We start from the raw sequence: 21,613 nt of genomic DNA, 5'->3' as shown, positions 1-21,613 counted from the left end.
GAAGCCCCTATTATACACCTGAATGTTCCAGCTAAATCAGGTAGCCTCAATTACACCGTCTATAAAAGGTCTTTGTTCAGCTGACTTAGTGGAAACAGTATGTAGATCTGGCACAGGACCCGCTATGTTATTATATTTGCCAAATCGGTATTTCACTGTCAATCTCAGGTAGGTGGTGCTCAGCAGGTCCTATAACATTCCACCTGCTGTCTCTTCTGGGTTCTCCTTTACTCTGAATCTGAGTGATATTAAAGACAAAAAGATTTCTTCAAGCTTGAATGTCTCCTAATAGAGCCTGGCAATTTGCCACTGTTATTTTTAAATTGTTCTACTTGTCTTCCTGTCTTGTTTCAAATTAATTAAAAAAAACTAAATGAACTGAATGTTATGGAGCTTTGGGTTTTCAGTCCAATGTTTGTTTTAATCTTTGTGGATTGCTTCTAGTATCGTGTATATGAAACTTCAAAACAGTACACTGCATGGACTTTATTACAGAATCTATTTGTGCTGGAAGTTAAAGACTGACACCAAATGACTTATTTTAAGACATGATGGGGTGAAGCTAAAGCCTCTATCATGATTGTATTGTTGTCTGTTATTGCAAACATTAACCTCCCTAGCGGTCTAATTCCGTGCAAATTTCCATGCAAAAAGCGGTATAATTTTTTGCATGAAAATGTATTTTTCATTGTAGGCTTTAATTCGTAGGCATAACTCGACGATACTTAATAAATTTAATTATAAACTTTAAAAAACAAAACACAAAAATCTGTTAAAAAATGAAAAAAATATTTAAATATATAATGTAAGCATACAGTAGCATGTATATTATATATATTATTTATTTATTTATATATATTATATGAATATTTCTTTGTATTGGACTCAATACAGCTATTTTGTATTGAATCGAATACAAAACTATTTGAATTGCCCGCCGACGCATGCACCGACGTCAACGTCTGCATTGCACGGCTGGAGAACGAGGAGGAAGGACGTGTCCTAGCAGGATGACGGGGGACGACAACGGAGCAATGTAAGTGGGGTTTTTTTTAGTTTAAAGCTACCCTGAGTTTGACTCAGGATTACCACTTTTTGCAGGTAAAGTCCACCCCGAGTCACACTCGGGAATACCGCTAGGGGGTAAAAGCAGTGCTCAAGATTTTTGGTTTGTTAAAGAAAGTTGGGGGTTGGCAAAGTCAGATCAACTAGAGCAGTGGTTGCCAACCTTTTTGGACCTACAGACCACTAAATTTACCAACACAGGACCGCTCATGCGCGGGGAGCTGGGTGTCATTTAAGACGAAGAAACATCCCCCATAGTAATGTCATGACGCCAGAACCCGGCCATTCTCACTAGAGACTCAGAATTAATCGCAGTTCGAAGTCTCTGGACACAACCCGTTCACCTCCCTGAGCCTGCAATCCGGATCACGTGGTCCGCGGCTCTGGCTGGTGTGCCTCCCTAGCGGGATCCTGACCCACCTTGCAATAATGATATATCTCCTTTATTGTGATATCAAAATATATATACATAACCAACATTTCAGGACCTGGGAGAAATGAAGTGATCACTTAGAATAAGGAATTTTAATTGGAAATCCCTTGCTCCCTCCTTGTACTAAATGAAACATAAGCCTGTACTTCTACTCTCCAGTCTACAGGTAAGTCTTCTGCTTTACTGATCATTGTTGTCTGTCCTTTTTTTTCTACCTAGCTGTCTGTGTGTGTGTGTGTGTGGGGAGTGAACTTGGCTTGTCATCATATAGACTGGATACACAGTATTCCAGGACTGGTTTCTGCACTCCATAAAGAATGTCCACCCATTGCCAAGGAAGATGGACAAGGTTCTGTAACACCACTGGACCTCCTGGAAGACTGCAGGAAGAAGAAATGAATCTAGATTTTGTTTGGTATTTATGACAATAAAGGGGTAAAGCTTCTGGAGGTTTGCTAGCATTGGTTTTATTATAGATGGCAAGACAGGCATTGCAATACAAATTAGAAATATTTGCTAAAAATGCATTGTTCTTTCCCATTAATAGATTTTTTTCTTTATTTAGAAATCGTTCAGCTGTTATTCCCAGCACAATGTGGTCAAGGAAGAACAATCTCTTCTACGTTCCTTGGTCATAGCCAGATCCAGAAGAATAATGTCTGCACCTGGGACACAAGCACATGAATGAGAAAATTGGTATTGTATTTTTTTACTAAAAGAAAAGGATTACTTTCTGTATTTTCTATTCAAAGCTTTCCTTGATGTCTGTATTGTCATCTTTTTTCTGATGTTTGAACAGCTTGAGAACATATCTATGCAAACAAACTATCTATTAAACTAAAATTTCCTTTTTTTTCCTTTACAGTTGTCAACCAGTTAACTGAATTCTACTTTGTTAAAACACAGATATACAAAGGATTAGAACGTAGAATATTTCTCAAGGATCTTTGAATCTGATCCTCAAACTGTGCTAATAGAGCCCTGCTGCCCAACCTGTGGCCCGCAGCTGCATGTGGCTCCTTGACATTCATTGTACAGAGCTCCTGTCTATGTTCCCTTTACCTATGTGCTTATTTAGGTCAGTAAAGTAAAAAATATTCTGTAGTTTAGCTTCCAGTAGGTAAATTATTTTGTTGTGTTTGTGTTTCACACAATATTCTGTATTTTATATTCATCGCTTTTCTCCATTTATTATTTACTATAGATGGGCCCTGTAATTCTAGCATTTCCACAACGTGCCATGCACTAATGTTACTCATTGATGTATTCCTCGTATTCCTTAAATGCAACACGCATATCAATGTAGTGCATCAGTGGAGCGCAATCCATGGCAATGCACTAATGCACATGTTCCGTTATAAAAAGTCGAATTTTTATTGTGAATATTTTAAAATATCACAAATCACTAATAAGAATAATTTAACTTTTATAGAACATACATAGACAACATTTCAGATAATTCTAAATGCATTATCAATAACTGTATATTAAAATGCAAATGACATAACAGGAAGCCACAGCATGCACACATTCCTTTAGATAGACAATCTTAATGTCATTTTCATTTTTTTAATTGAAGTAAGTTCAACCATAATTCTGAGAAAATACATTTTTTTTTTAGAAAAGTAGAGCAGTGGTCGCCAATCTTTTGGACCTCTAAATATAAGGACTCCGGACCGTGCATGCACGGGGAGCCATGTGTCACCTTAAAGAGGGAAAACCTTCCTCCAGAGTGACGTCATGATGCCAGGACCTGCTCACTCAGACCTGTGATGGAAGAATGGGCCGGTTGTGTCAAGAGACACATGCCCACCGCTCTGAGCCTGCAATCCATACTGGAGACATGGTTTCACGGCTTTGGCCGATGCGCCCCCCAGTGGGGTCCTTCTCAGCCAGAGCCGTAGACCACCAAAATTTTCTTTTTTACCACCCCTTGGCGACAACTGCTCTAGAGAATGGTCTACGACTCCGTGCATCATTACAGTCATTGGAGTTATTGGAGTCATTGGCGCACGCATCATTGCGTGCAGGGTGTCACCATCCCAGTGTGATCCATCATGGCACCCTGCACTCACAGGAGGTCCTCAGTCTTGCAGTTTAAGGGAAGCTAGGCATCTTTCAACCTTCAAGATTGAGGACATCTAGTGGTGCAACAGATTTGCGTTGGAGGAGGGGCAAACCTGTGAAAGAGATGAGTATTGCAGCTCCATTTTTATTTTAAACTTCTGCTATGGATCTGATTATTTATAATTTGATCCAGAGCAGTGAAAAGTTTCTGACTAATGGAGTTTCTGTACTTCATACATCACCATCACAGTTTTTCTAACTTATCAAGTAGGTTCTATAAATCTATTTATGACTTCAGTTTGTAAGCATATAATTGTCATCATATTTTTTTTCACAGAATAATTCGGAAAGGTTCCCCATTGTTTGCACAGTCCAAATTTAATCTCAGTGCCAGCTTGTTTTAGAAACTACTGTAAAAATATGAATAATGATTAAAGATAAATGGATGCATATTTTTCTGAACAGTAAAGCGTGTTATCATGTCATTGTGATCAGAATGTGTCTTTTTTCCACGTGCTCGGCTCTGCAGGAGACAGACATGTGTCGTGCCATTGGAAGTGCCCATTGTGGAAAAAGCTGACTGCCCTTCCTGTTGTAGCACGGGACACTAATGAGTCATTGTCTCCATATGTAATACACGCTGCATGAAGCAGATAATTCACTTATGGAAACAAACGTGTCGTAATATCAATTTGCATAATCTAACCTAGGGTCTTCCACTTTAGGTAAATCACATTTTATTAGTTGGTATTTACCAGTTATTTAGAAAATCTAGGGGTAAAATGTATTTAAATATAGACATATTAACTTTTCTAACACAGTATATCCAATGTATTAAAAGATCATGAAATTCTAGAAACATTATGTACATTTTACAATATATTCTATCTATCGGGAAAAAAGATTTAATACGGTTAACCTGCTAAACCTTTTTCAAATGACATTTTTACAATTTGTAAATCAGATCCCTATTACAAATAATTCCTTGTGTCTTGCTTTAAAAGTTCTTTTTCACCCTCGTATAGGGTGACAATGTTCTTCTGCCATATCTGTGCTCCGTTGCAGGGTTGGTTTTAGGGTAAAGCAAACTATACAATTACCCAGACCCCCCACCTCCTCCATGGCCAAACAGAACAGAATGGAGGTGGTGCATGGAGATGAAATGCTACGTATTTGGGGACCCCACTTCATAATTGCCCCTAAAACCCTGGAAATCGCACAGTATGCAATCTTTGGTAAAAAAAAAAAAAACTTTGCAAGTTTATTAGCAAGAACAACCAAAATGAAGTGCAGAGCCTTTACCCCTGCATGGCTGGGTCACATACACCAATAATTCCCAGAGGAATGTTTCCAGAACCTTGGTGAAGAATGACAATAGTACAATAGTTAAGGGGATCCAATTTGGTACTAGTAGGGTGTATTTCACACAGTACCTGCAGCTAACTTTCAAGGAAGGGTAGTAGGTTTTATTTTATTTCTGTATTTTATTTTTTTATAATATTAAATCATGAGAAATTAAATATCATCATGTGGCGATTTCCATTACACTGGTTTATGCCATACAAAGCTCATCGACTATGTGCCAATTAAGATTTGCAGCCAAGATATGGCATAAGTAAATGAAAACTTTGATATACAACACTCCCTATATAAAACAATAACATTATAGTTAGAATGCAGCAGCAAATTTAACAGTAACTATAGCCTTCAGGTGTCAGTAATCTTCTTACACTATCACTAAAATAAAAACTGTCAGCAAATTATATTCTCCAGCAATGGGTCTGATTTATTAAACCTCTCCAAGGCTGGGGAGTGAAGCTGGGCGATCCAGCAAACCAAGACTGGTCCAGAATTGAAACATTTGCTAACAAATAGCAAATGACTTTTAAGAAATTCATTTCAGCCTTGGGAAGCTTTTATAAATCAGGCCCACATTGTATAGACAGGGTCAAGCAGAAACCACAGAAGCACAACATATAAATATTAATATATAAATAAATATAAATAAATATAAATATATATATATATATTCACGTTTGTTTTGTTCCAAGAAAAAAGTTAAACAAGATTACACAGAAAACAAATCAACAAAATAAGTACTACCTGTTTCTACCTGCAGTTTAGGATGACTTACAAGTAACATTGTATTAACCAAAAAAAAGACAACATCAAACAGGCCAATCTTGGCATATAGCGTACCTCCGGAGAGAAAGACAAGAAAAATTGTTTGGTTTTTCAGTTGTGGTTTGATAAAAAAGCAGAAAAATGACTGAGTCTCTATGCTATAATTATACCTGCCACAGAATATGTCTCATGGAACGGGCATAATCTGCCTTTATAAGAACATCCAATTATGATCTATTGACTTGATGAACGGCGGCGTTTGTTGAATGTGCAACTGATACAAGCAAGATCTTTGGAGGAGAAAAAAAAATCAAATAAAAAGTGGATTTTCATAATCTCTCAGTGGAATAAAAGTGACTACTGTAAATGATACATGATGGTGAGAATTTCATTAAACTGAGAGCTGGCAACAAAGCAACAAACATCTTATGATGGAAGTAGAAAGCTACGTTTACTGACTAGCCTGAAAATAACAGATGGATGTGAAGATTACCAAATGCCGTCTTTCTCAAAAGCTTCCCAGGTTTTAAAGATTAGGGTCTTTGTTCGTATTTATAAATTCTACTTTTTAAACTAAATCAATATAAAACATAGCTATGTATGGACAAACGTAATGCCTCAATGGAGGTATGTGTATATAATCATGTTTAATTGCCCAGGAATTAAAATAGTCTCAGCTGAGATGGTAAGGAGAAGAGTAGATAGCGTTCCATAACTTGCAATTTATTAACATGCAAAAGCTGAATCATAAATAGCATAATGTAGTTTTAAAGTGCTATACTTTGAACCTGCAACACAGATACCAATAGAACTTCATTAGAAATGTTCTTAAGAGGCTTTTCTTAGCATCAAACTGTCTTCATAACATCCCTCGATCTGGACCTTGCATGGTTATGGCGGATGGCTATATACCATGGCCCTTATATGACATATTTTTGGAAAAAAAAACATTTTTTTAAGGCTTTTTTACAGAAGCTGCTAGTCGTGCTTTAAATATACTGCTTATAAACACATATACTGCTTATTATTTAATTTATAGCCCAGCGATGGTTAAAATAATGCACCACTGGTCCTAATACTCCACAGTAATTCCTATCTGACATCTGATGTCCTTATCCTTCCATGTTGAATGACATCCAGCCCTGTTCAATATATTTTCTTAAATCAACTTGGGGCTTTTATGTAGCTTTAATTTTAATTTAGAACACCCTGTGAGGCCTTAAACCATAATGGGGATCTAGTGTGTTTAGTTCGTAGATCTGCACATTTGCTGTGGCCATTATAAGGGATTATCATTCTCTTTTTAGGCTTTTTACTTTTTATATATTACAGGGGATTTAGCTAGAGGATTAACCCACACAAGTAGGTAGAACACCAAAATTTCCTAGCCTACCACCTTCTCGAAACCCTTGAAATAGGTCTTCAGGAAACCCCAGCTATGCTTACTATATCCTCAGATCACAATACATTGGGTAGGTGGTCAGTGGGAAGAATCCCTCATACATTGCTGGCCATTGGGAAGCATGTCACCCTTACAGATAACCAAAAAGGTCAATGGTGTGACAAAAACTAGCATGGGAGACACAAATTGCCCATTGCAACCCCTAGCAAGCCCTTGTTGAGAAACACTGCATTACCAGAACAGAAAATTATGGCTAGGAGGTATTGCTGTTGGTGTATTTAAGATAATGGGGATGATGTATTAAAGCTCTACAAGGCTGGAGAGAATACACTTTCATCAGTGAAGCTGGGTGATCCAGCAAACCTGGAATAGGTTTCCTAAAACTCATTAGCTATTTATTAGAAAATGTTTTCAATCCTGGACCACCCAGTTTTCAGGGCTTGCTAGGGGTTGCAATGGGCAATTTGTGTCTCCCATGCTAGTTTTTGTCACACCATTGACCTTTTTGGTTATCTGTAAGGGTGAGATGCTTCCCAATGCTTCCAGCCTTGGAGAGCTTTAATAACGTACATCCAATGCCTGAACAAAACACTAAATTACTGATTTGGTAAGCTATGTTCCCTCTATGCATTTAAAGATTCAGTTCAGTTTTTTGGCTGGATTACATTCTTTAGTATATATAAAGCTAACAGTTGTGTTCCCTCTTGTCTTGCAGGAAGCAGGAGGTAATCTTGTCTAGGAACATCTAGTAGAAGTTTCCCCTCATATTGGAGAGATGTCCTTCTATGTTTGGCTGTGTTTCTGAGACAGGAACTAGAAGCAAATCTCTCACATACTACATTTTTTTTATTACTATTATTAAGTTACATGTTATATCCTATATTCAAAGAAATAAACGATGTAAAATAGTTTTTTTACGATGTGGGTCAAGTGTCAAGTGAGATAGGGGTACAGCGAAAAGGGCGCTGGGTGGTGCAGGGTGCTAAGTTGCAGTATCAGGTGGGGTGGAGAGTCAGGGGTGCAGTGGTATGAGTGCTAGGTGGTGGTGGGGGAACGGGATGGCAGAAAGGTGTAGTATCGGGGGTGCTCGTGTAAGTGTTTGGTAGGATGCAACATTTTAAGGACAACTTCTTTCTCCTTGTATCTGTGATCTGTATGTAGGAATGGGCAAAAAGTCCTCCCAGTGCAGGACTGATAAACAAAATGTTTGTTGTTCGGCACGGCATACTTAATACTTACCTCCCTACTTCTGCCGCATGCAGATTGGATTTTTTTTAAATCCATGACCAAATATATTATGTTTTATTTCTTTTGTTTAACCAGGTTTTCTTCATTTAGTTTAAGGACTTATCTGGATCCGCAAATTGAAGGATTTATAGAACCTTTTAAAGGGTTCACAAACTTTTAAGCACCATAGTACGCACAAAACTGCACACACGTTTTTAAAAACAGTCTTTGCTGGCCCTGGTTTCAATGCATTCCTATAGATAGTTGTAAAGACCATTTAAACTATAAGCACAGACTTACCCATATGAATTACCAGGAACTACAATGCATTTGTGCAGTAGGCAAAACAGGGTCAAATGAAGTCTGTAAAGACAATACTAAAATGTAAACCCTGCTAACATAAACAAGCTTTAAACGCCAAAGCAAATTCCCATTAGTTAAGTCTTGGCAAAGTTGGGGTGGAAAAGATTTTTTCTTCCAAAAGAAATGTAAAAAGAAGCGATTTTTAACAAAGATGGGATAAACTAGAGAAGAATTAATGCTGTAAAGATATAATAGAATGAGTTCAATTTAATCAACCTTTTTTAAGAATGCAACGACATTCCGACCTTCACCCCGTGACCACTTCACCTCCAATGTATTCAACAACACAATGTAGTGACTTCACACAAAACCATAGGGGGATTTTGTATTTGTCCTCCTTCTTATGAAATGCAGATTGTGGTCTGACTGCCCTGGTAATTCCAATTTCAAAACTCAGCCAGGCTGATTTAAGTTGACATGAGAATTTGCATTGGTCCTAAAGACAATTGTTTAACGTACGAGGATTTTCAAGGTAACAAGACCACAACTTAGTTTAAAAAGGATTTTAAAATTAGGTCAATTTACAAAAATACAAAGCTAATTCTAAGTTCACATTATTTGTTTTCTCAAGTTTTTTAATGCGTTGTTCAGGTTTTTCATGGCTCTTATGTTCATTGTCAGAATGCCACCTAAAATGATAACTGGTGTCATGCCACTGGGCTCTGCCAAGCGGTGTTGGTCCACGGACTATCCAGGCACCAACAAAAGGAAGGCTAATCAGCCACAGATCATTTGCTTTACAGTTCATCATCATGGTGATCAATGGGAAGAATGCCACCCTACAGATGGCCAAAAAAGATCATTGGTGTCCATTGTATCTAACCTGAGAAGCACAAACAGCTCATTGCTTAAGGAACTCGGCAAGCACTGGGAAATCCCAGGGTTCCCCGAAACCCTGGATGAGAATGGCTGGTTTATTGGCACCTTTAACTGACCATGACACTGTGGGTTCTGGATCTAATATCTTACAATATTTTAGAACACAAGCCACCATAAAGATTGGTATACAGCAAAATACTACAGGCTCAGTTTACTTTAGTTTGGACCCCATTTACTATAGGCATTTTTTAGCTCTCCTATTAGAAAACATTGAATGCCTAATGCATTTTTTGAAGATGAATATACAAAGCATGCTAAGAAACAAGATCAAAGATTGAAGAATGACCTCAGACAACAATTGAACTAATAAGATAAAAAGTTCACACAATGCTGCATACTATGTAGTGCAACTGAGAGTTTTCTATATAACTGGTTTTCAGGCCTAAAAAATACATATAGTAAGGTGACCAGGAAACCAATGATTTTACAGAGAGGGGTAACTTAGGCTTTTTGCTAAGGGGTATCCAAACCTAAGGGAACTTAAATATAGACTACAGAACCGATCATATACAACATCATGCTATCAATGGTAAATATTTAACAAACCAATTGGGAGAAAATAAGAAAAGTTCATTTATACATACTTTTAACAGATAGGCAAAGCCTGGAGTGAGAATTTTTAAGCCAAAGTAGACTTGTCCAGTCTATTAATTATTTAAAAAAACAACCTTTTATTTGTCTAAAAAGGGAAATCTTATGGACTCTGCCTTGGCATTTTACAACAAAGTCCCATTTCATTCATTCTTACCATGATGAAATGAGTAAGAAATGCAGTATGCAGAGCAAACCTTGGGGAGTCTTTGCTTTATGGATTCAAAGTGGTTTTGTATCAGTAACCCAGTTAATCCCATTCTTAGCCTTTTTCCTAACATTGCCCGCATTGCCATGGAAACAGACGTTTCATTGTATCTTTTAGACATGTAAATTCTCACCGAATATTCCCAAACAGAGGTATTTACACAGGAGGGGTAATTATGGTGTGACTGCCTCTATCTAGGGCTATTGCCACAAATGAATTTTAAATCAGACGCTGTGAAAAAATCCTGTAATACAAAAGCAGTGTTACATAAATAGTTTTTGTAAAGTTTTTTTAACTTTATGTTGTTTTTTTAGACACAAGTTTTAAATCTTTTACATTCTCATATCAATGCTACAAACATAGAATTATCATTCATTTTTTATGTCCCACAATTATAAAACTCTGTATTTATATTCTTTGTTTTCCTGTTGTATATTCAAGTCATGGATAGTTTCCTTTTTAGGAATTTTTCTATAAGCCTGACAGACCAAAGTAATAATTTCTTACTAATGTTAAAAAAGATTAACGCTAATGTTTAATCCACTTACAATTGCCTTCCATAGTTTTTACTTTCCACCATTAAAATACTAATGCAATTTTTAAACATAGCCTTTCCAATTTGATTGCAAATGTTAGTTTGGAGCCAGTGACCTCATCACTAGGGTGATAATCCATATTTATATTACAATGAGTGGTATATTATATCGCTAATCATCTTGAAACTTTTATATGTACAGTACGTTCATCATAGGATAGACCTGGGATATCAAACACCAACTGTGATAAGGAAAGCTGCATACGGGATAAAGAGGCCCAGGAGGGCCAGTCTACTGATACCTAACCATCAGTCTAGCATTAGCTCACATTTTCTGCATTGCAATGTATAGATTCAGTCGGGTCTATGGAACACGATCATTCCAGAAGGCAGTACAATGTATATAAAAATTAAGGAGGAAGTAAACCCAAAACAAAAAAAACCACACTTATCTTTAATCCCGCAGAGCAGTCGAGTATCCATCTTCGAGTCAGCGCAGCGGGAGTGCCAGGTGCCATCATCTTCTCCTCACGTCTTCTGCAATCTTCTTCCTACATCACCCGATCCCGCACTGTGCGGGAAAAAAACTTGCCAATCTCACTGCGCATGCGTATATCTCCAATTTTTTCCCTTTTGATGAAAGGGCTCTCTCTGCACATGCCTGAGATGCTCGGGCATGCACAGAAGGAGCAGCCAAGAGCCTCCTGGGATGCGTGACATAGGTATCCCATGATCCTTTCCATTCCCATTTTGTCTTGATCGCCTAGGCCAGGGGTCAGCAAACTTTTTAGACTACTAAACCATTTCAGGAGGTTAAAGAAGGCACACTAGGCCAGAAGAAACAAGGTGCCCAAGGAAAGGTTTTTTCCAACCGTGACTGCAAGCAAGCAGCCTCAGTCTTCCACTCATCCGCAGTGTAGTCTCTGGACGTGTGCACATGCTTGGCATGTGCTGTTGGTGTCGTTGCACACTAAATGAGGGCTTTGTTGCCACGTTGGATGAAGAATAATTTGTCAGTCTATTCGGGGTTGAAGACATGGCGTTCGAGGCCAACCTTACGGAGTCTGGTAGCTGTGCGTTGCTTCTGTTTTTTAGGCATAGTAATTGGGGTAACTGTGCGGGAATTCAATGATATCTCCGGAACGCGTGATAACATGACAATTCAATTTAGCGGGATCCATCAATAACTAATCAGGGGGGCATTAGGCCCAACTAGAATAGTGGTTAGGCCGTATTTGGCCTAAAGGCTGGAGTTTGCCTACCTCTGGCCTAGATGATTGAGAATTAAGGGGGCAGTACTGCACCCTTTTCTTTTTAAAGTAAAAGGGTGTTGTTCTTAAAAAAACACAAACAAAATTTTTTATTTAAATAAAAGGGTTTAGGTTTGCTTTAAGGGCAATGTGTAATGCCAAAATACAGATTACTGGTCATGGTATGGTGTAGATCAAAAAAAATTTTGGTGGTCCGCGGCTCTGGCCGGCGCACCCCCGAGCAGGGTCAGGAGAAGGACCACGCTGGGGGGACGCACTGGCCAGAGCCGCAGACCACACCCCCTGTACATTTTCCAGGCTCAGGGAAGTGGGCAGGCTGTATCCCTGGACACAACCCGCCCACTCTCCCATTGCAGGCTCAGATCTGTGATGGGAGAGTGGGTGGGGTTATGTCATAATTACATCACTCTGGGGGAGGTTTCTCCCCTTTGAGTGACTCCCAGGTACCTGCGCATGCGCGGTTGGGAGCTGGCGATTTTAGTGGTCTGCAGGACCAAAAAGGGTGGTGGCCACTGGTGTAGATGGACCTAATTTGTGTAATAAGTTCCTGCAGAGTTTGTATGTTTCCCATTTGTTTGCCTGGGTTCCTTACATTGAACAAAAAACTAACACATATTGCTGATTTTCATTCTGCATCCATGTTCCCTTTATGTCCTCAGCTTTATGTCCATCTGCAGTGATATGACCGATCATACCTATGCAGCTGCATCCTTAGTCAAGCTTCTTTTTTAACCGCAACTTACTCTACTGTTATGTTGCTCGTTGTAGAGGTAGTTTAGCTCCTGGGTGTGAGTCTTTTCACTTTTTACCTTGCTTGATGTTCACCATCCTTGATTTTGCTTTAATCCTGAACTATATCTTAGCTGTCATCTGTAATTGTGATGCATGGCTCTAGATACCCCTGGCAACAACTTGCAAAATGTGAATAAATATACTTCCGACTTTATCCTCTAGCACTGTCTTTTCTAGCATTACCTATCCTATTATGACCTCTGCTAGTTTATCTACTTGCTGTGAACCTACTAGCTTGCTGTCCCATTGCTTAAACTGCTAAACAGCCTGCGGAGCCGCCAACCTGGGTCTTGTAGCCTGTAGTGCAAAAAATATTTTTTTTCAATTTTGTTTTATGTGTAGCATTTCCAGTTATTTTATCTATGGTAAAGATATTTCACTTGCTAGCCTTAGCCTGCCCATGTCCATGATGTGGTATCTGCTCTTGAACCTTAAACATCCTTTAAAAGTCTACATTGTAGGTATAGAATGAATCCTTGAAGAACCTATAGATAAAGAAGACAGAAAGAGCAAGAAGAAGCACGAAACTTACCCCTCAGTAACATAATATTTGTTTGGTGGATGTCATAGACTAGATATTCTCAACCAGGGTTCCTCCAGAGCTGTCTAAAGCTGCGTACACACCTGCAATTTTTCTCGTTGGAAAGGATCTTTCACGATCCTTTCCAACGAGAAAAGACTGCACGATGCATGAACGATGCTGTACATACAGCACCATTCATGCTCTATGGAGAGGGGAGGGGGAGAGCGACGGAGCGGCACCCTGCTGCGCGCTCTCCCCTTCCCTTTCATTAGGATCGGTCGTCGTCCATCGTCCATGGATCCGCCAGGACGGTCGTCGGACGATGGACGACGACCGACTGTACACACGGCAGATTTTCGCCCGATAATTGGCCGATACCGATTATCGGGCGAGAAAAATTTGCCGTGTGTACGCAGCTTAAGGGTTTTCTTGAGCTGTGACTTATTGACCTCTTATCTAATGGTGCCTACAGAACTCTGGATCCAATACTAATCATCAGAGCTAACAACACAACACCAATTTTTTTTTCTACCTGCAAGTTTGCAATTCTGACCATCACTGTAATGTGGATATTCTTCCCATTGACCACTAATATAGAAAGTACATTTCTCATTGATCCCTGATTGGTTGGTTTCCCTAAATGGAGTTCCCCAAGACATGAAAATTTTTTATAAGGTTCCTCAGTGATTTTATAGATCAAAACCATGTGAATGTAAAGCGGGTGATATGCACCAGCTTCCAATTATCTCTAATTTAAAGGGATTGTCTCTTTTTGAAACCAATACCAATGTCCCTCTTTCTTTCTTAATTGTACCTAATTTTGTATGATGTATAGAAAAATGTTCTATTAGACTATGATATGTTGCTCTAATTTTTTAGACAAACATTTTTTATTGTTTAATTTGGCAGTAAAATGGAACAAAAATTATTGGGTATTACATTTTCCTTGCACACTAATTCTTCATGGCGTCTGTCAATTGACTATATACTTTCTGCTATTTGGTGTCTCTAACTGATGGTATACTAAATACTAAAAGAATTTAGGCTGTTCACATAACAAAGTGAAAAACCCCCTTCCAATCAAAGTTTCACTAAGCTTAGTTTATTTACTTCAACCATTCAATCACCTGCAAGCAAAAATCCTTTTTTATTACTATTTTTTTTTAATTATCTCTTGCAATGTGATAATTCACTATGGTAGATGAACAACGTAAATTGTCTTAAATCAGCCCAACTGTCCATATTGGCACATTTTCTTTTTAATTGTGTGTTACTTCCCCCACCCCCTAGATTGTAAGCTCTTCGGGGCAGGGTCCTCTCCTCCTGCGTCACTGTCTGTATCTGTCTGTCATTTGCAACCCCTATTTAATGTACAGTGCTGCATAATATGTTGGCGCTATATAAATCCTGTTTAATAACATTATTAATAATAATAATAATAATTATAAAAACTGCTTAATTGTTGATTGTCTTAGTAAAGTCTTCAAATACAGCCCTGTGCCATGGAAATTAAATCTTTTTAAATAATGAATAATAATAATAATTTATAATATATATATATATAGAATGTTCCTTAAAAAATCCTATTTTTGATTTTATTCCATGTAGGCTCCAAGATCATATATAACATAGAGCACACCATGTAAAGCAGACCACCACTTAATCTTAAGTGACTTTACTGTTCACATCCACAAATTGCATCCCTCCTCTCCTTTCCTGAACACGTTACAATATTTCAAAAAGTTTTATTGCTGCAGAAACAGCATTCATTACCTCCATATCAAAAGCAAGATCCCAGCACTAAATAACTGGCTGCTGAAAGGAATGTGCTTCTTCTTGTTGGCCATACATCAAATTACTTCCTTCTTTTTCAATTGAAAGTGTCTCTGTGTAATCGTAACATCATGCGCTAAACATTTCTCCTTTTTAATGTAAATTCCTTTCAGCCATGTCTCCCCATTGCCCAAATTTGACTTTATTTTCTTGTTGTAGACTGAAGAAAATATAATGTTGTTTGGTTTTGCATAGCTAACATTGTGTTTCCGATGGCAGGATGGTCTTAGCAGCATTTTCTGCAGCACTCTCACCGTTGTTGTAGCAACACATCGCTGATTTGTGAATAAAGGGAATGTTAGGGTGGCAAAGCAAAGAATGAGCCATCTATCACCATTCTGCTACCACGCTCCTTGCCCTAGCAAGACACAGAGATGACGGTTTGGCCCTCATTAACTACAAGCAGAAAATTCATTTTCCATGTCCCCAGTAAAGGAATAGATATGCTTGTACATGCTTTGCATAGTTCTGCCAAAAGTTTAACATAGCCAAAATAAAAGTGATGGGACACAATATGAACAAAGTAAGTAAAATACTTATCTAAATAGTTTTTTTTTCTAAACTGTAGGTGAGGATTACAAGGAAGATTTTTTCAGATACAAAATGCAAAATGTCATAACAGTAATTTGTATGCAAATAACCCAAACATTGAAACTGTTTCAATTGCACAGAAAATTAAATACCGGGGTCATACCAAATAAAGCAAAGGTTTGCAAATAGATATGTATACCATTATACAGCCATTTTAACTGGCAAAGGCTTTGTCCATTAATTCCTCAGATTTACATTTCTGCAAGCCTGAAAATCCAACCTTTCTCTACTGCATTTAAATAATATCACAAGGACTTTTCCTTGCCTCTGGGCTATAATTTGATGAAGCAGTGGGTAAAAACTTTATCACTCCTACCCTCCTGTTAGCACTTTATCCTCTTTCTGTGAGCTTTGTGCACAGGTGATTGCAGGAGAGAATTTCTTGAAGTATTAAATTTATAAATGTTTGGGAATGAGGAAAACTTTAAGATAACTTTCAGGTCTTACGGAACCCCTGACAATATTACCAATACCCAGAGCTCACTGTGCATTATCATGGTGATCAATGGGAAGAATGCCTTACAATGGCCAAACAGATCATTGGCGTTAGTGATATCTCAACAAAGAAGCCAAAACTGCTCAAGGAAGCCCTAGCAACTTCTACAGGAACCCTTGCTGAGAAACACTGATTTATCTGAAAACCTACCTGTATGAATGAGTGTTGTACCTGCCTGGATTATGTCTACATATAAGTATTTTCTTAGTAATGATGACTTCATATATATATATATATATATATATATATATATATATATATATATATAATATATTTATATATATTTTTATATATATATATATATATATATATAAAAAAGTAGTGATAATTTACAGGTGGACATTCATAAAAGTAGGAAATATTTCACCTGACTGACACTTTTTTAAATAGGTTCCTCCTAAAGTCTTGACCCCTACCCAACATTACCTCTACTCAACACGACCCCTACCCAACACTACCCCTACCCAACACTACCCCTACCCAACATTACCTCTACTCAACACTACCCCTACCCAACACAACTCCTACCCAACATTACCTCCACCCAACACTACCCCTACCCAACATTACCCCTACCCAACACTACCCCTACCCAACACAACCCCTACCCAACGTTACCCCCACCCAACACTACCCTTACCCAACATTACCCCTATGCTTTGTTTGCTTAGGGAAATTTATTGTATCCTATCCTTGCATCCACTCCAGCCTTGGTGAGCTTTATTAAATTAGGCCCAATGCCTGAACAAAAATAAATTACTGATTTGGTAAGTTTTGTTCCGGCTATGCATTTAAAGATTCAGTTCAGGCTACTCTTTAGTATATCTAAAGCTAACAATTGTTTTCCCTGTTGTCCTGCAGGAGGTAATCTTGTCTAGGGACATCTAGTAGAAGTTTCCCCTAAAATTGGAGAGATGTCCTTCTATATTTGGCTGTGTTTCTGAGACAGGAACTAGAAGCAAATCTCCCCAATGGGACAAGAAATACCTGAAACTATTCCATGCTCACACACTACAAATGTATTTTTATCATTACCTTTAAGTTACATGTAATATCCTATAATCAAAAAAATAAAATAATAAAATTGATGGTTTTTGTTTCCTCTGTAGTTTTAAAGTTCATGGTCACAGTAATAATAAAGAAGATTTATTATTTTTAGAGGGAAGAATGATAGCCAATGGTGTGGGTCACGTGTCAGAGAGTTAGGGGGACAGTGAAAAGGGTGCTGGGTGGTACAGGGTGCTAAGTTGCAGTATCAGGTGGGGTGGAGAGTCAGGGGTGCAGTGGTAGGAGTGCTAGGTGGTGGTGGGGTAGCTGGATGGCAGAAAGGTGTAGTATCGGGGGTGCTCGTGTACAGTGTTCGGTAGGGTGCAGAGTCAGTGTTAGGAGTGCTGGTGGATAGACAGGCTTGGAATGAGGAGCACAATCAGGGGCATTGCTACAAACCTACAGGCACAAATGTATAATTTGGACCAAACCACCCGCTACCCCCACCCTGCCAAAATAAACAGGCAGAATTCTCCCAGTGACAGGATGCCTTGGTACAAAACTTTCCTTACTACTGACCCCTCTTTAGTACAAAGATCCTTCCCTTTAGTGTTAGCCTGCCCATTAGTGGAGACCTCCCTACACCCTTACCACAGACCCCCACACCCTCAGTGCAGACCCCCTCACCCTCAGTGCAGACCCCCTCTGCTGATCCTTGTTGTCATTTGTAAAACCACAGCAGGAAGGGGGAATTTGCCTACTCTCTAGCTCTGACACATAACTTTACGTAATGTATGGACTGGTGAAAGTGGTGTGTAGTGGAACACCTACTCTTCTGGCTATTATTTTACAAGTTTCGCCAAGACCAGCTGAGTTGTCACTGCCATTCCCCTTCTGCCAGTGACTTTTTAGCAAGGGGCACGGTCACAATTTGCAACCTCAGTGATCCTGGTTCCTATGATATTGGTTGCAGTGGTAGAGGTGTTGAGTAGCAGAAAGATGCATTGCTTGGGTTGTGTAGGATCTGGGGTGTTGGAAAGCCAGGGCTGCTGAAAGGCCGGTAGGTTTAGAGGCAGTGGTGCAAGTGGCTGCAGAGGCAGGCAGATGCCACTTTAATTAGGTTTATTATAGCTTGTTATAAGGCTATAAACAGGCATCACATGTTGCGGTGAGTTACCTTGACCACATAACTTGCTCATCTGATTTGTGTGCATTCAAATGCAAGAAAGTTTAATTGCCACTGCGACTGGGAACAGTTAGGTTTGTGTTAAAGTATAGTTAACCTTCAGGCCACCTTTGGATCACATGAATTGCACTATGGTGGTCTGCATTAAAAAGTCTGATATTTTCTTCTCTTGCCATGTGCCTGCAGCAGAGAGCAGGGGGTAAATTCACTTATAGGTCAGAAATAGGTAAGCTAAATCCCTTTGCAATAGAGACTCACCTGCTAGTGTGTCCAGTGGGTAATGACTGTTGTACATAGCGCTGGACTACACTGAAATACTGATTCTAGGCTGTCACATTGCAATGTGCTGCTGCATACAAAATATAGTTTGTTGCATTGAGATACTTGATTTAGCAAACTTGCTAAAGTTAAGTGAATTTACCCCCTGCTCTCTGCTGTTATTTACACAAGCACTGTAATCCCCTGAATGGTAATTTTCAACCCAAACCTCTGCTATTGTCCAGGAGGACTGCATATAAAGTTACAGCTAAATGCTTCTCATGGTGGCACCACTTACCATGACTCCAGAAACCACCACCCTCACCAACACCATATTAGCCCCATATAACCTATGCTTGTACCTGCTTCCACCCTCTCACCAACATCCCCAACTATCCTCTTCTTCCTATACCCTATATGCACACCAACCCCCACTCTCACCACGGCATCTCGCCTCCGTTATGTTTTCCTGCTCTCTCTTACATGTCTCTACTACGCTCATCTTGAACTGACCACCATTATACCAATTTCCATATTTAATCTGTTCTGGTTAAATTATCCTTCCAAAATAAAAGCAGTCACTGTATACCTTCTCTTGCAATTTGCAGAGTCCTCATCTGACTTTTGAAAGTTCAATCTAGGTACACAGCAAAAAAAAGGAGGGTTTTTGTCCCTAAATATCAACCAAGTTTAAGCTATTAAAATTAATAAGGATACTTACTGGATTTGTGTTCTGGATACTAGGGGTTCAATGAGCTAAAGTTATAACCTCCTCCTTCTCATACATCATGCACCTACCCTCTCTGACAGTTGTCTGCTTCTACTTTTTAAAGTTTGGTGTAAGTATGGTCCAAACTTTTTTTGTTTAGTATTGAATAAAGCAGCAAAGGCTCAAAACACTGGTCTGTAACCCATTGGGGAAAATTCATTTTTGTTAAATACTTCTCATGGTCATGGTGGGTCTTATAGTGTTCATTTCTGTATAATATGCTATGTGTATAAATCAGGGCTGTCCAAATCCAGTCCTTGAGGGCCAGGATTCTTCTGTTGTTAGTATGTCTCTAAAATACATACATTTAGTAAAGTATTATTTACAAAGAGACAGAACATGACTCCCGAGGACAGGGTTGGACAGCCCTGGCATAGGTCATGGTGAGACATACAGCGCACTGCTAGTCACATCTTCCAATACAAGAAGAGGGTTCAAGCTGGGGATAGAGTGTAGGCAGGGGTTCACAGTGTGGGCAGCTGGCACACAATCCATGGGAGGTACAAGACACTGATTGTGAGACAGAAGGATTTTTAATAAAAATGTTTCTTCAATAAAATCTAAACCACATGCCCAGCGGGTATTAAGTCACTGTCTGGCTTCACCTGATTAATCAGTCTTAAACAGTCAGCAATTTATTGAAGAATATATCTTCTAATAAGATTCATCTACACTTGGTGCCAATTTTGTTTTAACTATTTGGGGACTGTTTTGATGCACTTTTGAAAAAGAATATTCTTGACACTGCTACCAGTGCGGTAAGGAAGCAACATGGACACTCCGCTGCTGGGCAGTGCAGGGCATATTTAGAAGGAGGGTTTACAAAATGACATTATAGTGGTGAAGTTGTATATATGTATAGGAATACTGTAGGTCAGTGGTCCCCAACCCCGGGTCCGCAGCCCACTACTGGGCCGTGGCCGTCTGACAGCTGGGCCGTGAGAGCACGGAGACTAGCGGTGGTCCACGGCTCAGGCCGGTACACCCCAGCGGGGTAAGAAGCCTCTATCACAGGCTCAGGGCAGTGGATGGGTTGTGCCTCTGGAAAGGCTCGGACTTGTGATGGGAGAGCGTGCGAGTTCTGGCATCATGACGTCACCCGCCCCCCCTTCTCCTGGTTAAATAATGCTTGGTGTCATTCAACCCACTCCCTGTGAATGAACTATGGTGCCCTGCACTCACAATGCCTAATTTATTAAAGCTCTAGATGTTGGAGAATGTCTGTGGAATTAGTGAAGCTGGGTGATCCAGCAAACCTGAAATGGATTTATTTGGCTATTTGCTAGAAAATGTTTATTCATCTTAAGGCTCCATTGTACATTGTTGATTTGAATATAGTTTAAAAATAAAGTGTACTTGAAAGTAAAAAAAAAAGTATTGCCCCAGGTTTGAATCTCAGCCAGGAGAGTTTGCTCTCTGCATGGAGTTTGCAGGTTCTCCCTGTGTCTGCGTGGGTATCCTCTGGGTACTCCGGTTTCCTCCCACATTCCAAAAACATGCAGTTAGGTTAATTGACTTCCCCCCAAAAGTGACCTTAGACTGTGGTTATGTCTATAGTAGGGACATTAGATTGTGAGCTCTTTTGAGTGATAGCTAGTGACATGACTATGGACTTTGTACAGCGCTGCATATATGGGCACTATATGAATACTGAATAATAATAATAATACTGCCTCCTTCAAGAAGAATGCAATGCATACAATGAGCCTGATTTATTAAAGCTCTCCGAAGCTGGAGAAGATACTCTTTCACCAGTGAAGCTGGGTGATCCAGCAAACCTGGAATGGATTTCCTAATAGTAATTTGCTGTTTGTTAGCAAATGTTTCAATTCTGGACCAGATCCATTCCAGGTTTGCTGGATCACCCTGCTTTACTGATGAAAGTGTATCTTGGAGAGCTTTAATAAATAAGGGCCAATGAATAAGTTATTTGTGTTTTGTTTCTCCCAGCTACATATATCAGCCATTAGAAAAGGGTCTAATTGTTCCTGTTGGATTTTTAATTTATTTTAT

The sequence above is a fragment of the Pyxicephalus adspersus genome, chromosome 8 (assembly GCF_032062135.1).
Source record: "Pyxicephalus adspersus chromosome 8, UCB_Pads_2.0, whole genome shotgun sequence".
In the NCBI taxonomy this organism is placed as follows: Eukaryota; Metazoa; Chordata; class Amphibia; order Anura; family Pyxicephalidae; genus Pyxicephalus; species Pyxicephalus adspersus.
This window is presented reverse-complemented; position numbering follows the sequence as displayed.